This window comes from Macaca mulatta, chromosome 4 (genome assembly GCF_049350105.2).
Source record: "Macaca mulatta isolate MMU2019108-1 chromosome 4, T2T-MMU8v2.0, whole genome shotgun sequence".
Taxonomy (NCBI): Eukaryota; Metazoa; Chordata; class Mammalia; order Primates; family Cercopithecidae; genus Macaca; species Macaca mulatta.
Genome location: NC_133409.1, coordinates 153,014,486 through 153,037,884, shown reverse-complemented (window position 1 = coordinate 153,037,884; position 23,399 = coordinate 153,014,486). Strand labels below are relative to the sequence as shown.

The following is a 23,399-nucleotide window of genomic DNA, read 5'->3' as shown; positions in this document are numbered from 1 at the left end:
ACCGTGTTAGCCAGGATGGTCTCGATCTCCTGACCTCGTGATCCACCCGTCTCGGCCTCCCAAAGTGCTGGGATTACAGGCTTGAGCCACCGCGCCCGGCCTGCACTCTTCATATGTCCTGTAGACACTATGAATAAAAGTTTGTCTCTACTCAAGTGCAACAACAATACTAAAAGCAAACTACTGCAGCTCTCAATAGCTCATCAACAAAAGGGATATTAACTGGTTAAAAACAAATAGGCACTGCATAAAAAAAGATGGAAGCAAACTAAATGCCTATGTGTGAAGGGAGAGGGGGGCAGGAAAAAGAGAAGAGTGAAGGAAAGATGCATGCACTTTTTCCTCCCAACCATGCGCTACAAAAGGAAGACTAAATGAGCCAAGTAAATGCTCAAAGTGCTGAAAAGATATTAATCAGAGATTGTACAACCGGCACCTTGCTTAATATTAACGTATTTTAGCAATCAATATTCCATTAATTGCTAAGACAAAGTGATGCCCAACTTGGCATGCCCCTTCCCCCCCAGTTTCAAGGTATTATGCAAATCATTATTGTGCTGCAATTATGTTGCCAGATAAGGGTTGGTTACATACAGTGGTTAACATACAAATGATCCATTGGGCAAACAGGAATCATGACATTAGAAAATAGGTAAAGAAAAATTAGCTACCATCTACAGTTTGGTAGCATTGTGACCACAATAGGGTTGTTGATGAAGACAGTTCTAGGTAGATGGGGAGAGGCTGCTTACACATCAGACCTCCTCAGGTATAAAGCAAATTCATATGCTTTCTTGTTAAGTGTGCCTCCGTGGACACCTTCCTTTCCCATGACTATAACCAGTGCTCTACCAGCTCTGCTGACAGCAACATTGTATGTTGGTTCCCCAACTTGACTCTTTGTGCGGATGTCCATTGTGCAGTCACCATCGACGTATAGACTGTCTCTGATCAGTGAGCATTTCTTCGCGCCAAGAGTCAAACCGTTGGTAAAGAAACCTTCCCAGTCTTTTCCTACAATCATATCTATTTCTATTGGCATAATGCTCTGAAAGATGCCCCTGGCCATGGCTGCCCGGAGGTTTTGGCATGGCAGTAGCCGACAATGGCGGCCTCCTGACAGCAGCCATCGCACATCAGATTATCCACGTAGCGCTGCCAACCGGCCATCTTCGAGCCCTTCGCACTGCAGCGCAGACCGCCACAAGTTAACAGTTTTAAAGAAAAGATTCAACATGTAAATTTATCTGGAAAGCCCAGGGGAGGGGTGAGGTTGGCTAGAGACATGATTAATTCAGAGACTCAAATTTGTCATCAGAGCTCTGTATTTCTAAAGAAGATAGTCAATATCAGCTTATCAGCTCCAGCTTCTCTATTATCCTACCTTAACAGCTTCAGCAGAAAAATAGACATCTTTCTCACAATGTTCATAAATAAAGAACCAGAGAAGATGACCTTTGGACTAATGCCTGTTGTTAGGGAGATATGGTACAGTGTGGGAAATCCTGATTGGTCAGGGCTGGGTCATGTTATTTCCTCATCCCCTGGTCCACCATATTATTTCTTAAGTTATTTAAAGTCATGGCTATTATTTTTATTTTAGTTGACATAATTGTACATATTAATATAGTACAGTGTGATATTTTGATACATGAATACAATGTGTAATAAGCAAATCAGGGTATTTAGCACACTCATCACATCAAACGTTTACCATTTCTTTATGATGGAAACATTCAAAATCAAATCAAAGAGATAATCCACCACAATCAAATGGGTTTCATACCAGGGAAGCAGGGATGGTTGAACACACACAAGTCAATAAATGTGACACACCGCATAAACATAATTGAAAACAAAAATCACATGATCATCTCAATAGATGCAAAAAAAAGCATTCAACAAAATCTGGCATCCCTTTATGATTAAAGCTCTCAGCAAAATCAGCATACAAGGAACATACGTCAATGTAATAAAAGCTATTTATGACACACCCACAGCCAACATAATACTGAATGAGGAAAAGTTGAGGGCATTCCCTCTGAGAACTGGAAAAAGACAAGGATGCCCACTCTCACCACTTCTCTTCAACACAGTCCTGGAAGTCCCAGCCAGAGCGATCAGACAAGAGAGAGAAATAAAGGGCATCCAAATATGTAAAGAAGAAGCCAAACTGTCACTGTTTGCTGATATGATTGTATACCTAGAAAACTCTAAGGACTCCTCCAAAAAGCTCTAAAACTCATAAAAGAATTCTGCAACGTTTCCGTTGCAGAATTGTGTACTGATTTGTACACAAATCAGTAGCTCTCCTATACTCCAACAGCAACCAGGCTGAGAATCAAATTGAGAACTCAATCCCTTTTTCAATAGCTGCAAACAAAACAAAACAAAACAAAACAAAACCACTTAGAAATATACCTAACCTAAGGAGGTGAAAGACCTCTACAAGGAAAACTACAAAACACTGCTGAAACAGGCCAGGCGTGGTGGCTCACGCCTGTAATCCCAGCACTTTGGGAGGCCAAGGTGGGCAGATCACGAGGTCAGGATATCGAGACTATCCTGGCTAACACGGTGAAACCCCATCTCTACTAAAAATACAAAAATTAGCCGGGCATGGTGGCAGGCGCCTGTAGTCCCAGCTACTTGGAAGGCTGAGGCAGGAGAATGGCGTGAACCCGGGAGGTGGAGCTTGCAGTGAGCCGAGATGGTGCCACTGCACTCCAGCCAGGGTGACAGAGCGAGACCCCGTCTCAAAAAAAAAAAAAAAAAAAAAAAAACACTGCTGAAAAAAATCACAGATGACACAAGCAAATGGAAACACATCCCATGCTCACGGATGGGTAGAATCAATATTGTGAGAATTACCATACTACCAAAAGAAATCTATAAATTCAATGCAATTCCCATCAAAATACCACCAACATTTTTCACAAAACTAGAAAAAACAATCCTAAAATTCATATAAAACCCAAAAAGAGCCTGCATAGCCAAAGCAAGACTAAGCAAAAAGAACAAATCTGGAGACATCACATTACCTGATTTCAAACTATTCTATAAGGCCATAGTCACCAAAACAGCATGGTACTGGTATGAAAATGGGCCCATAGACCAATGGAACAGAATAGAGAACCCAGAAATAAACCCAAATACTTACAGCCAACTGATCTTCAACAACGCAAACAAAAACATAAAGTGGGGAAAGGACACCTTATTCAACAAATGGTGCTGGGATAATTGGCTAGTCGCATGTAGGACAATGAAACTGAATCCTCATCTCCCACTTTATACAAAAATCAACCAAGATGGATGAAGGACTTAAATCTAAGACCTGAAACTATAAAAATTCTAGAAGATGACATCGAAAAAAACCTCCTAGACATTGGCTTAGGCAAGGATTTCATGACCAAGAACCCAAAAGCAAAATGCAATAAAAACAAAGATAAATAGCTGGGACCCAGTGAAACTAAAGAGCTTTTGCATGGCAAAAGAACAATCAGCAGGCCGGGCGTGGTGGCTCAAGTCTGTAATCCCAGCACTTTGGGAGGCCAAGGTGGGAGGATCACAAGGTCAGGAGATCGAGACCATCCTAGCTAACACGGCGAAACCCTGTCTCTACTAAAAATACAAAAAATTAGCCAGGAGTGGTGGCGGGCACCTGTAGTCCCAGCTACTTGGGAGGCTGAGGCAGGAGAATGGTGTGAACCTGCGAGGCAGAGCGTGCAGTGAGCTGAGATCACGCCACTGCACTCCAGCCTGGGCAACTGAGCGAGACTCTGTCTCAAAAAAAAAAAAAAAAGAAAACAGTCAACAGAGTAAACAGACAACCCACAGGGTGGGAAAAAATCTTCACAATCTATGCATCTGACAAAGGACTAATATTCAGAATCTATAACAAACTCAAACAAATTAGCAAGAAAAAAAACAATCTCATCAAAAAGTGGGCTAAGGACATGAATAGACAATTCTCAAAAGAAGATACACAGCTGGCCAAGAAACATGAAAAAATGCTCAACATCACTAATGATCAGGGAAATGCAAATCAAAACTACAATGTGATACCACCTTACATCTGCAAGAATAGCCATAATCAAAAGATCAAAAAATAATAAATGTTGGCATGGATGCGGTGAACAGGGAACACTTTTACATTGCTGATGGGAATGTAAACTAGCACAACCACTATGGAAAACAAGGTGGAGTTTTTTTTAAAGAACTAAAAGTTGAACTATCATTTGATCCAGCAATCCCACAATCCCATAATGGGTATCTGCCCAGAGGAAAAGAAGTTATTATACGAAAAAGATACTTGCACACACGTTTATAGCAGCACAATTCACAATTGCAAAAATGTGGAACCAACCCAAATGCCCATCAATCAATGAGCGGATAAACTGTCATATATATATATATGTTTATATACATGGACACACACATATATATGCATATATATATATATATGAGATGGAATACTACTCAGTCATAAAAAGGAATGAATTAATGGCATTCATAGCAACCTGGATGAGATTAAAGATTATCATTCCAAGTGAAGTAACTCAGGAATGGAAAACCAAACATCGTATGTTCTCACTCATAAGTAGGAGCAAAACTATGAGGATACAAAGGCATAAGAATGACATAATGGACTCCGGGGACTCGGGGAAAGGGAGGGAAGAAGGTGAGGGACAAAGAACTACAAATTGGTCTCAGTGTATACTGCTTGGGTGATGGGTACACATTTGCTCTTTTTAAAATCATACTACTATTTTGCTGTTAAAGTTTGAGTTTCTTGTAAATTCTAGCTATTAATCCCTTATCAGATGAATACTTTGCAAATACTTTCATTCTCTAAGTTGCTATTTTATCTCTGTTGATTGTTTTTGTTGCTGTATGGGAAATTTTTAGTTTGATGTAGTCCCATTCACATATTTTTGCTTCTCTTGCCTGTGCTTTCAAGGTCTTAATCATAAAATCTTTGCTGCATCCAACACCCTAAAGTGTTTTCTATATGTTTTCTTCCAGTAGTTTCATAGTTTTGGGTCTTGCATTTAAGTCCTTAATTCATTTTCAGTTGATTTTTGTAAATGGTGAGAGATAGCGGTCTACTTTCATACTTCCTAATATGGATATCCAGTTTCCCCAGCATCATTTATTGAAGACACTGTCCTTTTCCCAGTACATGTTCTTGGCGATTTTATTGAAAATAAGTTGAGTGGCTGGGCGCGGTGGCTCACACCTGTAATCCCAGCATTTTGGGAGGCTGAGGCAGGCGGATCACGAGGTCAGGAGTTTGAGACCAGCCTGACCAACATGGTGAAACCCTGTCTCTACTAAAAATACAAAAATTAGCCGGGCGTGGTGGCACACAACTGTCATCCCAGCTACTAGGAGCCTGAGGCAGGAAAATCGCTTGAACCCAGTAGGTGGAGGTTGCAGTGAGCTGAGATCGTGCCACTGAGCTCCAGCCTGGGCGACAGAGCGAGACTCCATCTCCAAAAAAAAAAAAAAAAAAAAGAAAGAAAAAAAAAGAAGAATTGACTGTAAATACATGGATTTATTTCTGGGTTCTCTATTCTGTCCCACTGGTTTATGTGTCCGTTTTTGTGCCAATACCTTGCTTGCCATTTTTGTTACTATAGCTGTATATTTTGAAGTCAGGTACTTCCAGCTTTGTTATTTTCACCCAAGATTGTTTTGGGTATTCAGGGTCTTTTGTGGTTCCATACAAATTTTAAGATTTCTTTTTCTATTTCTATAAAGAATGACATTGGTATTTTGATAGGGATTGCATTGAATCTGTAGACTGGTTTGGATAGTATGGTCACTTTAACAATATTAATTCTCCCAATCCATGATAATGGAATATCTTTCAATTTTTTGTGTTCTTTTCAATTTGTTTCCTTAGTATTTTATAGTTTTCATTACATACTTGGTTAAATTTATTCCTATGCTTTTTTACAGTTACTGTGAATGAGATTTCTTTCTTGATTTTTCAACATTTTGAGTTTGCCTATATGGCCTTTATTGTGTTTAGGTACAATCCATCTATACCTAATTGGTTGGGAGTTTTTATCATGAAGTGATATTGAATTTTATCAAATGCTTTTTCTGCATCTATAGAGATGATAATATTATTTTTGCCTTTCATTCCACTAATATGCTGTATCATGTTTATGGATTTGTATGGAAATTCTACAGTTTTTGTATGTTGACTTTATATTCTGTAAATTTACTAAATTTGTTCATCAGTTCTGAGAGTTTTTTGACGGAGTCTTTAGGTTTGTATACAAATAAGATTATGTCATCTGCAAACAGCGGCAAATTGACCTCCTCTTTTCCAATCTGGATGCCTTTTATTTCCTCCTTTTGCTTAATTGCTCTGGGTCAGACTTCCAGTACTATGTATTTTTGTTGTTATTGTTGTAATTTTTAAAAAATTTTCTATCCATTTCCATAGGAATCAGTCCAGTACTATGTTAAATTTGGTAAAAGCAGGCATTCTTATCTTGTTCCAAATCTTAGACGGAAAGCTTTCAACTTTTTTTCCATTATGTATATTGCCGACTATCGAATTGTCATATGCAGCCTTTATTGAATTTAGGTATCTTTCACCTATACCTAGCCAGTTGACAGTTTTTATCATGAAATGATGTTGAATTTTATCAAGTGCTTTTTCTGCATCTAGAGATGATCATTTTATTTTTGTCCTTCATTCTGTTGATATGATCTATCGTTTATTGATTTGCAGATATGTAACCATTCTTGCATCCCTGGAACAAATCCTATTTGATCATGGCATATAATCTTTTCGATGTGTTGTGGATTTAGTTTGCTAGTATTTTGTTAACTTTTGCATCTGTGTTTATCAGTGTATAGTTTTTTATTGTTGTATCCTCGCCTGGTTTTGATAACAAGGTAATGCTTGCTTCCTAGAATAAATTTGAAAGAACTCCTTCCCCTTCAGTTTTTTGGAATAGTTTCAGATGCATTGGTGTCAGTCCCTCTTTAAATGTTTGGTAGCATTGAACAATGAAGGCATCCAGTACTGGGTTTTTCTTTGTTGGGAGACTTTTTATTACTGATTCAAGCTCATTACTCATTATTGATATGTTCAGGTTTTTAATGTCTTCTTGGTTCAATCTTGGTAGATTTTATGCGTCCAGGTTAAACTTCATTTGCCCTTATAATCTAACAAGACCTATGGGCCACAGTTTTGATTTTGGGTAAAGCAGTTTCCATGGCAGTTAGATTTTTTTTAAAAAAACTTCTTTCATTGCCCCACCTTTTTTGTTGTTGTTGTTTCAAGTGAGTTATGGGTTTCTTTTTAACTGAATTGTATAAGCAAAATATCTCCAAGTAGCCTTGAATTAGTAACAAATCAATCTTTTGTTTACCAGTCTTGTTTGCTTAATTAGTAAATGTGGGCAGGAAAGAATTTTAACTGTTTTTTTTTTTCTTCACCTTTTCCTTTTTTGGCTTTTGCATGGGACAAAAAACAAAATTTTTATGTTGAACAGGGATACCTTATATTATTGCTCTGAGATCAAGATTTTGACCTATTTGGTCTGAGGGCCTAACTTTTATAAACATTTTTTTTTCTTTTATGTTACTAATTTTTCAATTAAGTGTTTCATTATTGTACACAGTTGTTAGGGAAACCTAAATTTATATTTATAAACGGTGTCTAGGTGGTTGATTACCATGGAGCTATTGTAATCTGTAAAGTCATTAATTTCAAAGCCTTTAAGACTGTTTTCTTTCCTTGACTGAAATGCCATAAGCAGTGAGTTTTATCTCAACACCTGTAGATATGTCAGCAGGTTCAAAGCAGGCAGAAAAAAAAAGAGAGAGAGAGAGAGAGAACTTCTACATGTTAACTCTATAATTGCTGGTTTTTAAAAATAATGACCATTTCAGTTCTGAACTTTCCTTCACTTTGCCCATCTACTTATAAATGTGCACAAGAATGGGCCATAACGTATAGCCAGCAGGACTCTTAGAAAATTTGTCATGCCTTAATTGTTAATAATGCCAATCTGTTTATCACTCTTTCAAGAGCAAAGAAAATTATATAAATTCCATCAAGGAATGTTAGGAGTTTTCACCCGTAATCACTGGAAACTGTAGGAGATAATAAATACTTGTTGTTCTGAGCTACTAAATCTTAGGTAATTTGTTATGCAAAAGTAAATAACTAATATAGCTTCAAAAGAGAGGATGAATTATTGCACTTTAATTTTCTTGTGCTCTAAATTTATTATTATTATTACTATTATCTTATTATTGAGACAGGGTCTTACTCTGTCACCCAGGCTGGAGTGCAGTGGCATGCTCATGACTCACTGCAGCCTTGACCTCCCAGGCTCAAGTGATCCTCCTACCTCAGCCTATCTAGTACTTGGGCCTACAGGCATGCACCACCATGCCCAGCAAATTTTTCTATTTTTTGTAGAGATGAGATTTCACCATGTTGCCAAGGCTGGTCTTGAACTCCTGGACTCAAGTGATCCACCTGCCTCGGCCTCCCAAAGTGCTGGAATTATAGGCATGAGCCACCACACTTGGTCCTGAGTGGCTTTTAATTAGCTATCAGTGCCCATTTTGTTTATTTTTGCTCCTGGAAGATTGTCAAGAATAGGCATGGAAAAGGAGTCAAACAAAAATAAACCAAGATAAGAATGTTCACAAATATTTTCACCAAGGCGTGCAGATTGAACAAAATATTAAACCAGGTGTGTGACCAAAAGTGAATTCACCACAAAATAACTTGCCTCACAGACAGTATGTACGTTCTGTAGAAACCAGAGTACTCAATCCAGAAAGGCCCTACTAGAAAAGACCAATAGTCTTTTATCATACAAGAACTATGTATGGTTCTTTACTAAGGGGACTGTATCCAAACCAGATTCCAAATAATATAAGAAAACTTCTACCAAAGGAGGGAGGCTCAGCCTGAGGGAAGACACCAGGGCAGGAAAGGCCAGCTGTGGAGGCACAGAGCTCAAAGGGCTCGAGTGAGTATGGCACACCAGTTCCAATGATCACTGATTCCTTCTGATAGAGACCTTTTAAACATTTTCTTATTTTTAGAGATGGGGGTTTCCCTACCTCGCCCAGGCTGGCCTCAAACTCCTAGGCTTTGGCAATCCTTCTCCTCAGCCTCTGAGTAACTAGGACTTCAGGTGTACACCACTGCACTAGGTTTTGATAGTGACCTTTTCCAAGTCCTGTTTCTGACACCATATCCATCAACAAAAATAGGAACAGAGAAAGGCTCTCTAAAAGAAAAATATTCATTTGGAAATAGAGCATTGCAACTGGAATAAACTATGTGTGTGTGTGTCTGGGGAGGTAAAGGAAGACAAAGGTTTTTAAAGGGCTACAATAACCACTAACAAGGTTGACATCAGTCCAAGTTTGGACAGGTAGTTGTTGGGCTGATATCCTTATAGAAGTATTTTTGTGTAAAGCTGTTATTGCCCTTGTGCAAGATTGTGATTTTTGTAGTCTTTCGTGATAGTTTTTGTTATCAGGTATATAAGCATAGGAACACTCTATTCATGGACTTCCCAGCTCTATTTGTCAAGGTTAAAAAAAATATTAGTGGCTGCATTTTGATTCTGCCAACTTCCACACTAACACAGCAGAATCACACCTCAAACTCTGGATGCAGGCGAGAACAAGCACAGACACAGTTAGCAGTGGGATCCCACCTCAGCTTGCTCCTCTCCCGGCCTTCTGCATACACAGGCCCTTCACCCTCACCTAGTCTCTAGGACATTAGGAAAACCCAGGCACCAATGGGGAGCAGTTGCGACACACAACCCAAATCTCCACAATCTCCAGCAGGAAGTCTTTCCTGAAGTCTGCAGCCTCGGTGTTTCCTTCAGGAGAACCCCAAGATGTGCAGACTATGACCCTACAACACTCTTCCTCCCAATAACCACAGGGCTCACTTACCCAACTCCTAATTTAGGACTTCATTCTCTCAGTAAAGGTTGTTCTCAAGGGAATATCTAAAAATTACCACCAGCTCCTTCATCTCCCTCCACTCCTTATTCTCCCTGTCACCTCAGCGCTTGGGAGGTTCTGGCTCCGGAATAGGGGAACCCCTTCATCACTTCCCCACTGTCATCTTCTCTTTTCCCTGTTTCTTCCGTGTGTGTTTCTGAATTATACTATTCCTGTCAGTACATAAAATTGCCTAAAAGTTAAGTATAGCTGAGTTACAGAGCTAACACTTGTGCAATTACCACCCAGATGAAAAACAGAGACCTCTGTCAGCCCCCTCAAGCTCCTTTGCCTCCCCTCAAACAGAACCCATCCCTCTCACACAGATGTCCTGTCCACTAAGCTGACCCCTCCCCACGCCCTCTCCTATCTGACTCCTTCCCCTCTACTCTATTTGGCCTCTTTTCCCTTCCTGTCCTGATTTCCTTTCTATTTTGGCTTCTCCAGGAGCCTCCCTCATGTTCCTAGGCCAAAGCTCCAGGGCGTCTCCTCCCTTCCCCCATCCTGGGATTGGAGAATTCAGAGTTGATTCCTGGGATAAGGCCATTTCATCCTGCGAGCAGCAGAATCTCATCCAGGACACCACATTACATTTAGTCCCATCATGTCTCTTAAGGCTCCTCTGGCTGTGATGATTTCACAGAGTTTCCTTGTTTTTGATGACCTTGACATTTTTTGAGGAGTATTGATCAGGCATATTGTGGAATGTCCTTTGACTTGAATGTGGTTGGGGCTGTGGGTGTTGAGGAGGAACAGCACAGAGATGAAATGCCACTCTCAGCGCGTCAGGGGTACGCGGCACCCACTTGATTTATCACTGATGATGTCAGCCTTCATCACCTGCCTAAGGTAGTGTTTCCCAGTCCCCTGTCAAATTCCTTTGTTACTTTTTGCCTTTCCGTACTGTTGCCTTTCGAAGGAAGTCACTATGTGCAGCCCACAAATAAGGAATGTTCTGCTACAAAGATTTCATGTAGGTTTTCGTGCAAAGTAACTTTTCTAATTTGTTGGTTAAGTACCCAGGAGTATGATCACTGTGTTGTAGGCGATCATGGTAAGTCCATGTTTGGTTGTCTATGTTTAGCCTTATAAGAAACCGCCCATATCTTCTAGAGCGGCTGTGCCATTTCCATTCCTGCCAGCAGTGGATGGGAGTTCCTGTTGCTCTTCATCCTCATCAGCACTTGGTATTACCAGATTTTTGGGTTTTAGTCATTCTAGTAGGTGTGTAATGGTGTATCATTGTTGTTTTTATTTGCATTTCCCTAATGATAAATGACACTGAGGCTCTCCTTATGTGCTCACTTGCCATCTGTAGATCTTCTTTGGTGAGGTGTCTGTTCAGACATTTGCCCATTCTTAAATTGGATAAATTGTTTTCTTATTGTTCAGTTTTAAGGGTTCTCTCTATATTCTAGATACTGATAAGTCCTTTATCAGTTTTGTGATTTGCAAATACTTTCTCCCAGTCTGTGGCCTTTATTGACATAAAAACACACAGTAATGCATAAATACATGGTGTGGGAAAAGAAATGAGAAATTTTTAACTGTGAAGATTTCTGGGTAGATGATCTGAGTGACAAGCAATAGTGGTGGGGGTAGGGGAGCAATGGGAATAACTTATCTTTGCATATTTTATACTATCTTTTGAATTTTCTTGTGTGTGCATTAATAATATTCTCAGCCAAGTGCGGTGGCTCATGCCTGTAATCCCAGCACTTTGGGAGGCTGAGGCAGGCAGATCATGAGGTCAGGAGATCAAAACCATCCTGGCCAACTTGGTGAAACCCGCCTCTGCTAAAAATACAAAAATTAGTTGGGCGTGGCAGCGTGCACCTGCAGTCCCAGCTACTTGGGAGGCTGAGGCAGGAGAATTTCTTGAACCCAGGAGGCGGAGGCTGCAGTGAGCCGAGATCGCACCACTGCACTCCAGCCTGGGTGACAGAATGAGACTCTGTCTCAAATAATAATAATAATAATAATAATAATATTCTCAAAAATAAATTACATAAAAATCCCTTACACTTGTGAAACCCTTGACAGATTGTGTCCAGATCATGTGTTAAGACTCAGATTCTGATCCCCTATTCTAGGACCAATGGTATTCTAACTGAACTATTTTGCCTTGAAATTTCCATTTCTGGAAAAGGTGGTTAGATGATATGAACCAATCCTCCCACTGAAAAAGCTGAAAGTGCCATTTAAAATGCAAAACTCATTTTCTTAAAGCATCAAAATGCTAAGAAGATGGTAATAAATGTCTGCACCCCACAAAGAAGGGAAAGATGCTGTTTGGCCTCATAGAGAGCAGTGGCGTCAGAAATGGAGAAAAGGCTCTGTAAGATCATTGCCCAGAGCCGAGACATGGGGGCCCTGCACGTCCAGCTCTTTGCCCCATTTTCCTCACTTTGTACCCATCTATCTGCCTTCCCTTTTAAAATTTCAAACAAAGCTCTTTATTTCTGATATATTATAATATATATGTATAAGGTATAATATATAACATATATTCACTGTGGAAACATTATAAAATGTTGTCAAAGCTAAATGACAAATTAAAAATAACCTGTAAACCTTACACCAGAGATATTTTGTTGCCTTTCCTTTTAGTCTGTTTTGTATCCTCCTCCTGCTGCTGCCTGAGTGCTTCTCTCTCTCCGTGGATGAGCACAGACCTCAGTGACTCCAGCCCTCACTTTCCAGATGTCAGTTCACTCTCGCACCTCCTGAGGGGGCTACTTCTCACTTTATTTCCCTCCTCACACCCCTCCAATCCTGTCCCACTCCTCACTCTTAGACAATGGGGTTATTTCTTTTTTCACTCAGGAAAAAAAAAAAAAAGGACTCGAGTGAGAAGAACATCATCATCCCATGACAACCCTGTCTCCACCTGTCTCCTGGGTCTTCCCACCAGTGATGACGGATGGTCCTCAGCTCCTGTCTAAGGCCACAAGATCCACCCGTCTCCCCTAGATCAGTCTCCCCTCTCCACTGGCTCATTCATTTCTGCATACAAACATGCTGTAATATTTCCCATTAACACAAACAAAACTCAACTGAATAAATAAAAATAAAATCCTAACCAAAAAAAAAAATCAATTTCCTGGGCTGCCGCTGCAGAGCAGAGCCACCACCAGGGAAGAGCAGCCGCTGCCACCCAGGACTAGGCCCTCAGGGAGGAGGAGGCAAGAAGATGGTGGACGACCCCAGTGCTGCCGACAGGAACGTGGAGATCTGGAAGATGAAGAAGTTCAGTAAAAGCCTGGAGGTGGCCCGCGGCAATGGCACCAGTATGATATCACTGATTATTCCTCCTAAAGACCAGATTTCACGAGTGTCAAAAATGTTAGCAGATGAGTTTGGATCTGCATCTAACATTAAGTCACAAGTAAACTGCCTTTCAGTCCTGGGAGCCATTACATCTGTACAACAAAGACTCAGACTTTATAACAGTACCTCCAAATGGTCTGGTTGTTTACTGTGGAACAATAGTAACAGAAGGAGGAAAGGAAAAGAAAGTTAACGTTGATTTTGAACCTTTCAAACCAATTAATACGTCATACTATTTGTGTGACAACAAAATCCATACAGAGGCTCTTACAGCACTACTTTCAGATGACAGCAAGTTTGGATTCATTGTAATAGATGGTAGTGGTGCACTTTTTGGCACACTCCAAGGAAACACAAAAGAAGTCCTGCAAAAATTCACTGTGGATCTCCCAAAGAAACACGGTAGAGGAGGTCAGTCAGCCTTGTGTTTTGCCCGTTTAAGAATGGAAAAGCGATCTAACAATGTTCAGAAAGTAGCAGAGAATGCTGTGCAGCTGTTTATTTCTGGGGACGAAGGGAAGATTGCTGGTCTAGTTTTAGCTGGATCCACTGACTTTAAAACTGAACTAAATCACTATGATATGTTTGATCAGAGGTTACAATCGAAAGTTTTAAAATTAGTTGATAGGCCTGGCACAGTGGCTCACGACTGTAATCCCAACACTTTGGGAGGCCGAGGTGGGTGGATCATGAGGTCAGGAGATCAAGACCATCCTGGCTAACACGGTGAAACCCCGTCTCTACTAAAAATACAAAAACAGAGGACCCAGAGCAAGATGGCCAAATAGGAACAGCTCCAGTCTCCAGCTTCCAGTGTGAGCGACACAGAAGACGGGTGATTTCTGCATTTTCAACTGAGGTACCGGGTTCATCTCACTGGGGAGTGTCAGACAATTGGTGCTGGTCAGCTGGTGCAGCCCAACCAGCAAGAGCTGAAGCAGGGCGAGGCATCGCCTCACCTGGGAAGTGCAAGGAGGAAGGGAATCCCTTTTCCTGGCCAGGGGAACTGAGACACACAACACCTGGAAAATCGGGTAACTCCCACCCTAATACTGCACTTTACCAAGGGTCTTAGCAAACAGCACACCAGGAGATTATATCCCACACCTGGCCGGAAGGCTCCCACGCCCATAGAGCCTCCCTCATTGCTAGCACAGCAGTCTGTGATCTAACTGCAAGGCAGCAGCAAGGCTGGGGGAGGGGCGCCCACCATTGCTGAGGCTTAAGTAGGTAAACAAAGCCCCCAGGAAGCTCGAACTGGGTGAAGCCCACAGCAGCTCAAGGAGGCCTGCCCGTCTCTGTAGACTCTACCTCTGGGGACAGTGCACAGCTAAACAAAAAGCAGCAGAAACCTCTGCAGATGCAAATGACCCTGTCTGACAGCTTTGAAGAGAGCAGTGGATCTCCCAACATGGAGGTTGAGATCTGAGAACAGACAGACTGCCTGCTCAAGTGGGTCCCTGACCCCTGAGTAGCCTAACTGGGAGACATCCCCCACTAGGTGCAGACCAACACCCCACACCTCACATGGCGGGGTACACCCCTGAGACGAAGCTTCCAGAGCAAGAATCAGACAAGAATACTTGCTGTTCGGCAATATTCTATCTTCTGCAGCTTCCACTGCTGATACCCAGGCAAACAGGGTCTGGAGTGGACCTCAAGCAATGTCCAACAGACCTACAGCTGAGACTCCTGACTGTTAGAAGGAAAACTAACAAACAGAAAGGACACCCACACCAAAACCCCATCAGTACATCACCATCATCAAAGACTAAGGGCAGATAAAACCACAAAGATGGAGAAAAAGCAGGGTAGAAAAGCTGGAAATTCAAAAAATAAGAGTGCATCTCCCCCTCCAAAGGAACACAGCTCATTGCCTGCAACGGATCAAAGCTGGATGGAGAATGACTTTGACGAGTTGAGAGAAGAAGGCTTCAGTCCATCAAACTTTTCAGAGCTAAAGGAGGAATTACGTACCCAGCGCAAAGAAACTAAAAATCTTGAAAAAAGAATGGAAGAATGGATAACTAGAAAAATCAATGCAGAGAAGGCCATAAAAGAACTGACAGAGATAAAAACCATGACATGAGAAATATGTGACAAATGCACAAGCTTCAGTAAACGACTCGATCAACTGGAAGAAAGAGTATCAGCAATTGAGGATCAAATGAATGAAATGAAGCGAGAAGAAAAGTCTAAAGAAAAAAGAGGAAAAAGAAATGAACAAAGTCTTCAAGAAGTATGGGGTTATGTGAAAAGACCAAATCTACATCTGATTGGGGTGCCTGAAAGTGAGGGGGAAAATGGAACCAAGTTGGTAAACACTCTTCAGGATATCATCCAGGAAAACTTCCCCAACCTAGTAAGGCAGGCCAACATTCAAATTCAGGAAATACAGAGAATGCCACAAAGATACTCCTTGAGAAGAGCAGCTCCGAGACACATAATTGTCAGATTCACCAAAGTTGAAATGAAGGAAAAAATGTTAAGGGCAGCCAGAGAGAAAGGTCAGGTTACCCACAAAGGGAAGCCCATCAGACTAACAGCAGATCTCTCAGCAGAAACTACAAGCCAGAAGAGAGTGGGGGCCAATATTCAACATCCTTAAAGAAAAGAATTTTCAACCCAGAATTTCATATCCAGCCAAACTAAGTTTCATAACTGAAGGAGAAATAAAATCCTTTACAGACAAGCAAATGCTGAGAGATTTTGTCACCACCAGGCCGGCCCTACAAGAGACCCTGAAGGAAGCACTAAACATGGAAAGAACAACTGGTACCAGCCATTGCAAAAACATGCCAAAATGTAAAGACCATCGATGCTAGGAAGAAACTGCATCAACTAACGAGCAAAATAACCAGCTAATATCACAATGACAGGATCAAGTTCACACATAACAATATTAACCTTAAATGTAAATGGACTAAATGGTCCAATTAAAAGACACAGACTGGCAAATTGGATAAAGAGTCAAGACCCATCAGTGTGCTGTATTCAGGAGACCCATCTCACATGCAGAGACACACATAGGCTCAAAATAAAGGGATGGAGGAAGATCTACCAAGCAAATGGAGAACAAAAAAAAGCAGGGGTTGCAATCCTAGTCTCTGATAAAAACAGACTTTAAACCATCAAAGATCAAAAGAGACAAAGAAGGCCATTACATAATGGTAAACGGATCAATTCAACAGGAACAGCTAACTATCTTAAATATGTATGCACCCAATACAGGAGCACCCAGATTCATAAAGCAAGTCCTTAGAGACTTACAAAGAGACTTAGACTCCCATACAATAATAATGGGAGACTTCAACACCCCACTGTCAACATTAGACAGATCAACAAGACAGAAAGTTAACAAGGATATCCAGAAATTGAACTCAACTCTGCACCAAGCGGACCTAATAGACATCTACAGAACTCTCCACCCCAAATCAACAGAATATACACTCTTCTCAGCACCACATCACACTTATTCCAAAACTGACCACATAATTGGAAGTAAAGCACTCCTCAGCAAATGTACAAGAACAGAAATTATAACAAACTGTCTCTCAGACCACAGTGCAATCAAACTAGAACTCAGGACAAAGAAACTCAATCAAAACCGCTCAACTACATGGAAACTGAATAACCTACTCCTGAATGACTACTGGGTCCATAAAGAAATGAAGGCAGAAATAAAGATGTTCTTTGAAACCAATGAGAACAAAGATACAACATACCAGAATCTCTGGGACACATTTAAAGCAGTGTGTAGAGGGAAATTTATAGCACTAAATGCCCACAAGAGAAAGCTGGAAAGATCTAAAATTGACACTCTAACATCACAATTGAAAGAACTACAGAAGCAAGAGCAACCATATTCAAAAGCTAGCAGAAGGCAAGAAATAACTAAGATCAGAGCAGAACTGAAGGAGATAAAGACACAAAAAACCCTCCAAAAAATCAAAGAATCCAGGAGCTGGTTTTTTGAAAAGATCAACAAAATTGATAGACTGCTAGCAAGACTAATAAAGAAGAAAAGAGAGAAGAATCAAATAGATGTAATAAAAAATGATAAAGGGGATATCACCACCGACCCCACAGAAATACAAACTACCATCAGAGAATACTATAAACACCTCTATGCAAATAAACTAGAAAATCTAGAAGAAATGGATAATTTCCTGGACACTTACACTCTCCCAAGACTAAACCAGGAAGGAGTTGAATCCCTGAATAGACCAAAAGCAGGCTCTGAAATTGAGGCAATAATTAATAGCCTACCAACCAAAAAAAGTCCAGGACCAGACGGATTCACAGCTGAATTCTACCAGAGGTACAAGAAGGAGCTGGTACCATTCCTTCTGAAACTATTCCAATCAATAGAAAAAGAGGGAATCCTCTCTAACTCATTTTATGAGGCCAACATCAGCCTGATACCAAAGCCTGGCAGAGACACAACAAAAAAAGAGAATTTTAGACCAATATCCCTGACGAACATTGATGCAAAAATCCTCAATAAAATACTGGCAAACCGAATCCAGCAGCACATCAAAAAGCTTATCCACCATGATAAAGTAGGCTTCATCCATGGGATGCAAGGCTGGTTCAACATATGCAAATCAATAAATGTAATCCAGCATATAAACAGAACCAAAGACAAAAACCACATGATTATCTCAATAGATGCAGAAAAGGCCTTTGTCAAAATTCAACAGCCCTTCATGCTAAAAACTCTCAATAAATTCGGTATTGATGGAATGTATCTCAAAATAATAAGAGCTATTTATGACAAACCCACAGCCAATATCATACTGAATGGGCAAATACTGGAAGCATTCCCTTTGAAAACTGGCACAAGACAGGGATGCCCTCTCTCACCACTCCTATTCAACATAGTGTTGGAAGTTCTGGCTAGGGCAATCAGGCAAGAGAAAGTAATAAAGGGTATTCAGTTAGGAAAAGAAGAAGTCAAATTGTCCCTGTTTGCAGAGGACATGATTGTATATTTAGAAAACCCCATCGTCTCAGCCCCAAATCTCCTTAAGCTGATAAGCAACTTCAGCAAAGTCTCAGGATACGAAATTAATGTGCAAAAATCACAAGCATTCTTATACACCAGTAACAGACAGAGAGCCAAATCATGAATGAACTTTCATTCACAACTGCTTCAAAGAGAATAAAATACCTAGGAATCCAACTTACAAGGGATGTAAAGGACCTCTTCAAGGAGAACTACAAACCACTGCTCAGTGAAATAAAAGAGGACACAAACAAATGGAAGAACATACCATGCTCATGGATACGAAGAATCAATATTGTGAAAATGGCCATACTGCCCAAGGTAATTTATAGATTCAATACTATCCCCATCAAGCTACCAACGACTTTCTTCACAGAATTGGAAAAAACTGCTTTAAAGTTCATATGGAACCAAAAAAGAGCCCACATTGCCAAGACAATCCTAAGTCAAAAGAACAAAGCTGGAGGCATCACGCTACCTGACTTCAAACTATACTACAAGGCTACAGTAACCAAAACAGCATGGTACTGGTACCAAAACAGAGATATCAACCAATGGAACAGAACAGAGTCCTCAGAAATAATACCACACATCTACAGCCATCTGATCTTTGACAAACCTGACAAAAACAAGAAATGGGGAAAGGATTTCCTATTTAATAAATGGTGCTGGGAAAATTGGCTAGCCATAAGTAGAAAGCTAAAACTGGATCCTTTCCTTACTCCTTATACGAAAATTAATTCAAGATGGATTAGAGACTTAAATGTTAGACCTAATACCATAAGAACCCTAGAAGAAAACCTAGGTAATATCATTCAGGACATAGGCATGGGCAAGGACTTCATGTCTAAAACACCAAAAGCAATGGCAACAAAAGCCAAAATTGACAAATGGGATCTAATTAAACTAAAAAGCTTCTGCACAGCAAAAGAAACTACCATCAGAGTGAACAGGCAACCTACAGAATGGGAGAAAATTTTTGCAATCTACCCATCTGACAAAGGGCTAATAACCAGAACCTACAAAGAACTCAAACAAATTTACAAGAAAAAAACAAACAACCCCATCAAAAAGTAGGCAAAGGATATGAACAGACATTTCTCAAAAGAAGACATGCATACAGCCAACAGACACATGAAAATTGCTCGTCATCACTGGCCATCAGAGAAATGCAAATCAAAACCACAATGAGATACCATCTCACACCAGTTAGAATGGCAATCATTAAAAAGTCAGGAAACAACAGGTGCTGGAGACAATGTGGAGAAATAGGAACACTATTACACTGTTGGTGGGATTGCAAACTAGTTCAACCATTGTGGAAAACAGTATGGCGATTCCTCAAGGATCTATAACTAGAAATACCATATGACCCAGCCATACCATTACTGGGTATATACCCAAAGGATTATAAATCATGCTGCTATGAAGACACATGCACACGTATGTTTATTGCGGCACTATTCACAATAGCAAAGACTTGGAATCAACCCAAATGTCCATCAGTGACAGACTGGATTAAAAAAATGTGGCACATATACACCATGGAATACTATGCAGCCATAAAAAAGGATGAGTTTGTGTCCTTTGTAGGGACATGGATGCAGCTGGAAACCATCATTCTCAGCAAACTATTGCAAGAACAGAAAACCAAACACTGCATGTTCTCACTCATAGGTGGGAATTGTACAATGAGATCACTTAGACTCCGGAAGGGGAACATCACACACCGGGGCCTATTATGGGGGGGGCGGGGGCGATGGCATTGGAAGTTATACCTGATGTACATGACGAGTTGATGGGTGCAGCACACCAACATGGGGCAAGTATACATATGTAACAAACCTGCACATTGTGCACATGTACCCTAGAACTTAAGAGTATAATAAATAGGGCCGGGCGCGGTGGCTCACGCCTGTAATCCCAGCACTTTGGGAGGCCGAGGCGGGCGGATCACAAGGTCAGGAGATCGAGACCACGGTGAAACCCCGTCTCTACTAAAAATACAAAAAATTAGCCGGGCGCGGTTGTGGGCGCCTGTAGTCCCAGCTACTCGGGAGGCTGAGGCAGGAGAATGGCGTGAACCCGGGAGGCGGAGCTTGCAGTGAGCCGAGATCGCGCCACTGCACTCCAGCCTGGGCGACAGAGCGAGACTCCGTCTCAAAAAAAAAAAAAAAAAAAAAAAAAAAAAGAGTATAATAAATATATATATATATATATATATATATACACAAAAACAAAATCAGCCGAGCGCGGTGGCGGACGCCTGTCGTCCCAACTACTCAGGAGGCTGAGGCAGGAGAATGGCGTGAACCCAGGAAGCGGAGCTTGCAGTGAGCCAAGATGGCGCCACTGCACTCCAGCCCGGGCGACAGTGCGAGACTCTGTCTCAAAAAAAAAAAAAAAAAAAAAAAAAAAGGTTGATATATCCTATAGTGGTGAAAATTGATTCAACCAAGCTGTTGAGTTATCTACTGAATTCCTCTCCAAAGTGAAATTTATTCAAAAGAAGAAATTAATAGGATGATACATTGATGAAATCAGCCAGGACACAGGCAGGTACTGTTTTGGCGTTGAAGATACACTAAAGGCTTTGGAAATGGGAGCTGCAGAAATTTTAATAGCCTATGAAAATCTGAATATAATGGGATACGTTCTTCATTGCCAAGGCACAGAAGAGGAGAAAATTCTCTGTCTAACTCCAGAGCAAGAAAAGGATAAATCTCATTTCACAGACAAAGAGACCGGACGGGAACATGAGCTTATCAAGAGCATGCCCCTGTTGGAATGGTTTGCTAACAACTATAAAAAAGTTGGAGTTACGTTGGAAATTGTCACATATAAATCACAAGAAGAGTCTCAGTTTGTGAAAGGATTTGGTGGAATTGGAGGTTTCTTGCGGTACCAAGTAGATTTCCAAAGAATGGAATACCAAGAAGGAGACGATGAAGTTTTTTACCTTGATGACTACTAAGTAGTCGACATGGGTCCGGCAAAACAGTGCCTCACTCTCCAGCATCCAACCCAAGAAGCATACTCATGGTGGAATCCAAACAGATCCCTGCCTTACAACTGGAACATTTCCAGAACTTAATCCATGAGCACTGGATATTGAATAGAAAATCGAAACAAAACCAGACCCAGCCCTACACTTTGGTTTGTGATGGTGTCAGCACAGCAGCCTACAACTAAATTCCTAAATGCCACTTTGGACTAATTTTAAAAAGAATCCCAGTTTTTACTTTTACTCAATGGTGAAATTGGCTGCTCTTGTATTTTATTTAAAAAATGATTTTTTTAACCCTTATATAAAGAAGCAAACATACTTTAACTGCTGTAAACCTTCAAAAGTTAATAGAAGTGAGATCATACTGGTTTCTTATTTTGATTGGAGAGAAATTAAATTGCTGCATTTCGCAGTGACCCATTTACATGGCATTCTCAGCTTAGACTGCATGAGAAGAAATATATGTGGTGAAATGTTGGAACCATTTCTCTTTTGGTCTCTGTTTAATGTTGAAAGGGTGAGCTAATAGGAGGCAATTTCAACTTCACTCCCTCACGCTACCCCTTCCCCCTCCAGACTGGCCATTTCAAGGATGCAAATTGCATTGCAAAATCAAACTGAATCATGAAGCATTTGGGCCAGTGCACTGTTTACTTCCATCTGTTTGCAGACACATTTGTGCCTGGTGTTTGGGAGCTCTTTGTATCAATGTTCTGAAAAGGGTCCCTATAACCTTAACCTACTCAAAACCAGTTTGGGATAGATATGATGGGCCTTCTGTGCTATTGGTGGGATTGGGAGAAATAAAACATGCAATTCAAGTGGAAGCAAAAAAATTAAAAATAAAATAAATAAATCCATTGCCTGATTCCATGTCTCCCTCCAATTACTGCCCCATTTCTCTGGTACTCCTCATAGAATAATTCCTGAGCCAATTGTCTCATGATATTTTTAACATATCAAATGGATTTATGGACAGTGTTTCAAAAGTCAAATACTTCTACAAGGCTTGTTATGAACACAGATGTCCCCAATCTTTCATGTACACCATCTCCTGAATCCTAGAGGCAATCTACTTTATTTATTTTGCCTAATTTTTTGATGGTTACATCTGTGCCTCCAAATAGTGTGTTATAGTGCTGTTTTGTTTTTCACTCTTATGTATCATCGTTAGTGTATAGCTCCCTTTCATATAACCCTGTCCTCTCAATATAGTCATTTTATAATTTTGGTTAGCTGGGTGTTCACTATTTATATTATTATGACCACAGAAATGCTATTCACAGCTAGACTAGGAAATGCTATTCACAATTACATTAGGAAATGCTATTCACAAGGATTATTTTCCTTCCTTGAATTGACTTTTTAATTTCCCTGGAATTAATAAATGTTTTATCCCTTCATGTGCTCAATTTCTGTTGTACTCATTATAAAATCTCTTCCAAATTTCCCCCCCCCCCCGGGCCTCTGTTGTAGTTTGAATGTGTCCCCCAAAGTTCATGTGTTGGAAACTTGATCCCCAATGCAGTGATATTGGAAAATAAGGCCTAACAGAAGCTGTCTGAGTCATGAGGGCAGAGCCCTCATAAATTAATATCATTATTGTGGGAATGAGCACACAATAATGATATTGTTTTCTCTCTTGCCCTTGACCCACTTGCCATATGAAGACCCAGTAAGAATGCTCTTGCCAAATGCTGGTGACTTGATCTTGGATTCCCAGCCTTCAGAACTGAGAAAACAAATTTCTGTTCTTCATAACTGACCCAGACTATGGCATTCTGTTATAGCAGTATAAATGAACTAAGACAGTCTCCATGAATATATTCAACCATGTCCCATGTTCTACCAACCTCATCTTTGTGAAGACACTTCCCTCAGTCCCGCCACCGGTGGACTGGTGCATGCACATCTGGGCTGACTTCCAAGATCTTCTTCACCTCATCCTGGGCATCCTTCTGCTTCTCTCTTGTGTTGGCTCTCCTACTGCCTGGATCCCATGTGTCCCCTTTTTTGGTTTTCTCCATCAGTTTTGTTTCT

The 23,399-nt window shown here is 40.7% G+C and overlaps 1 long non-coding RNA gene and 2 pseudogenes across 2 annotated transcripts in view; 1 reads left to right on the top strand and 2 right to left on the bottom strand.

The window, feature by feature from the left end:
* The window catches only part of LOC712069 (uncharacterized), a 241,669-nt gene that overhangs the window by 190,470 nt on the left and 27,800 nt on the right, over positions 1 to 23,399 (bottom strand). The gene's annotated exons all lie outside the window — the stretch shown is intronic.
* Positions 546 to 1,188, bottom strand: LOC144340523 (profilin-2 pseudogene; annotated as a pseudogene).
* LOC719885 (eukaryotic peptide chain release factor subunit 1-like) lies at positions 13,208 to 21,840 on the top strand (annotated as a pseudogene). The gene is made up of 2 exons (XR_013416715.1): positions 13,208 to 13,964; positions 20,772 to 21,840. The product of XR_013416715.1 is annotated as a eukaryotic peptide chain release factor subunit 1-like (transcript).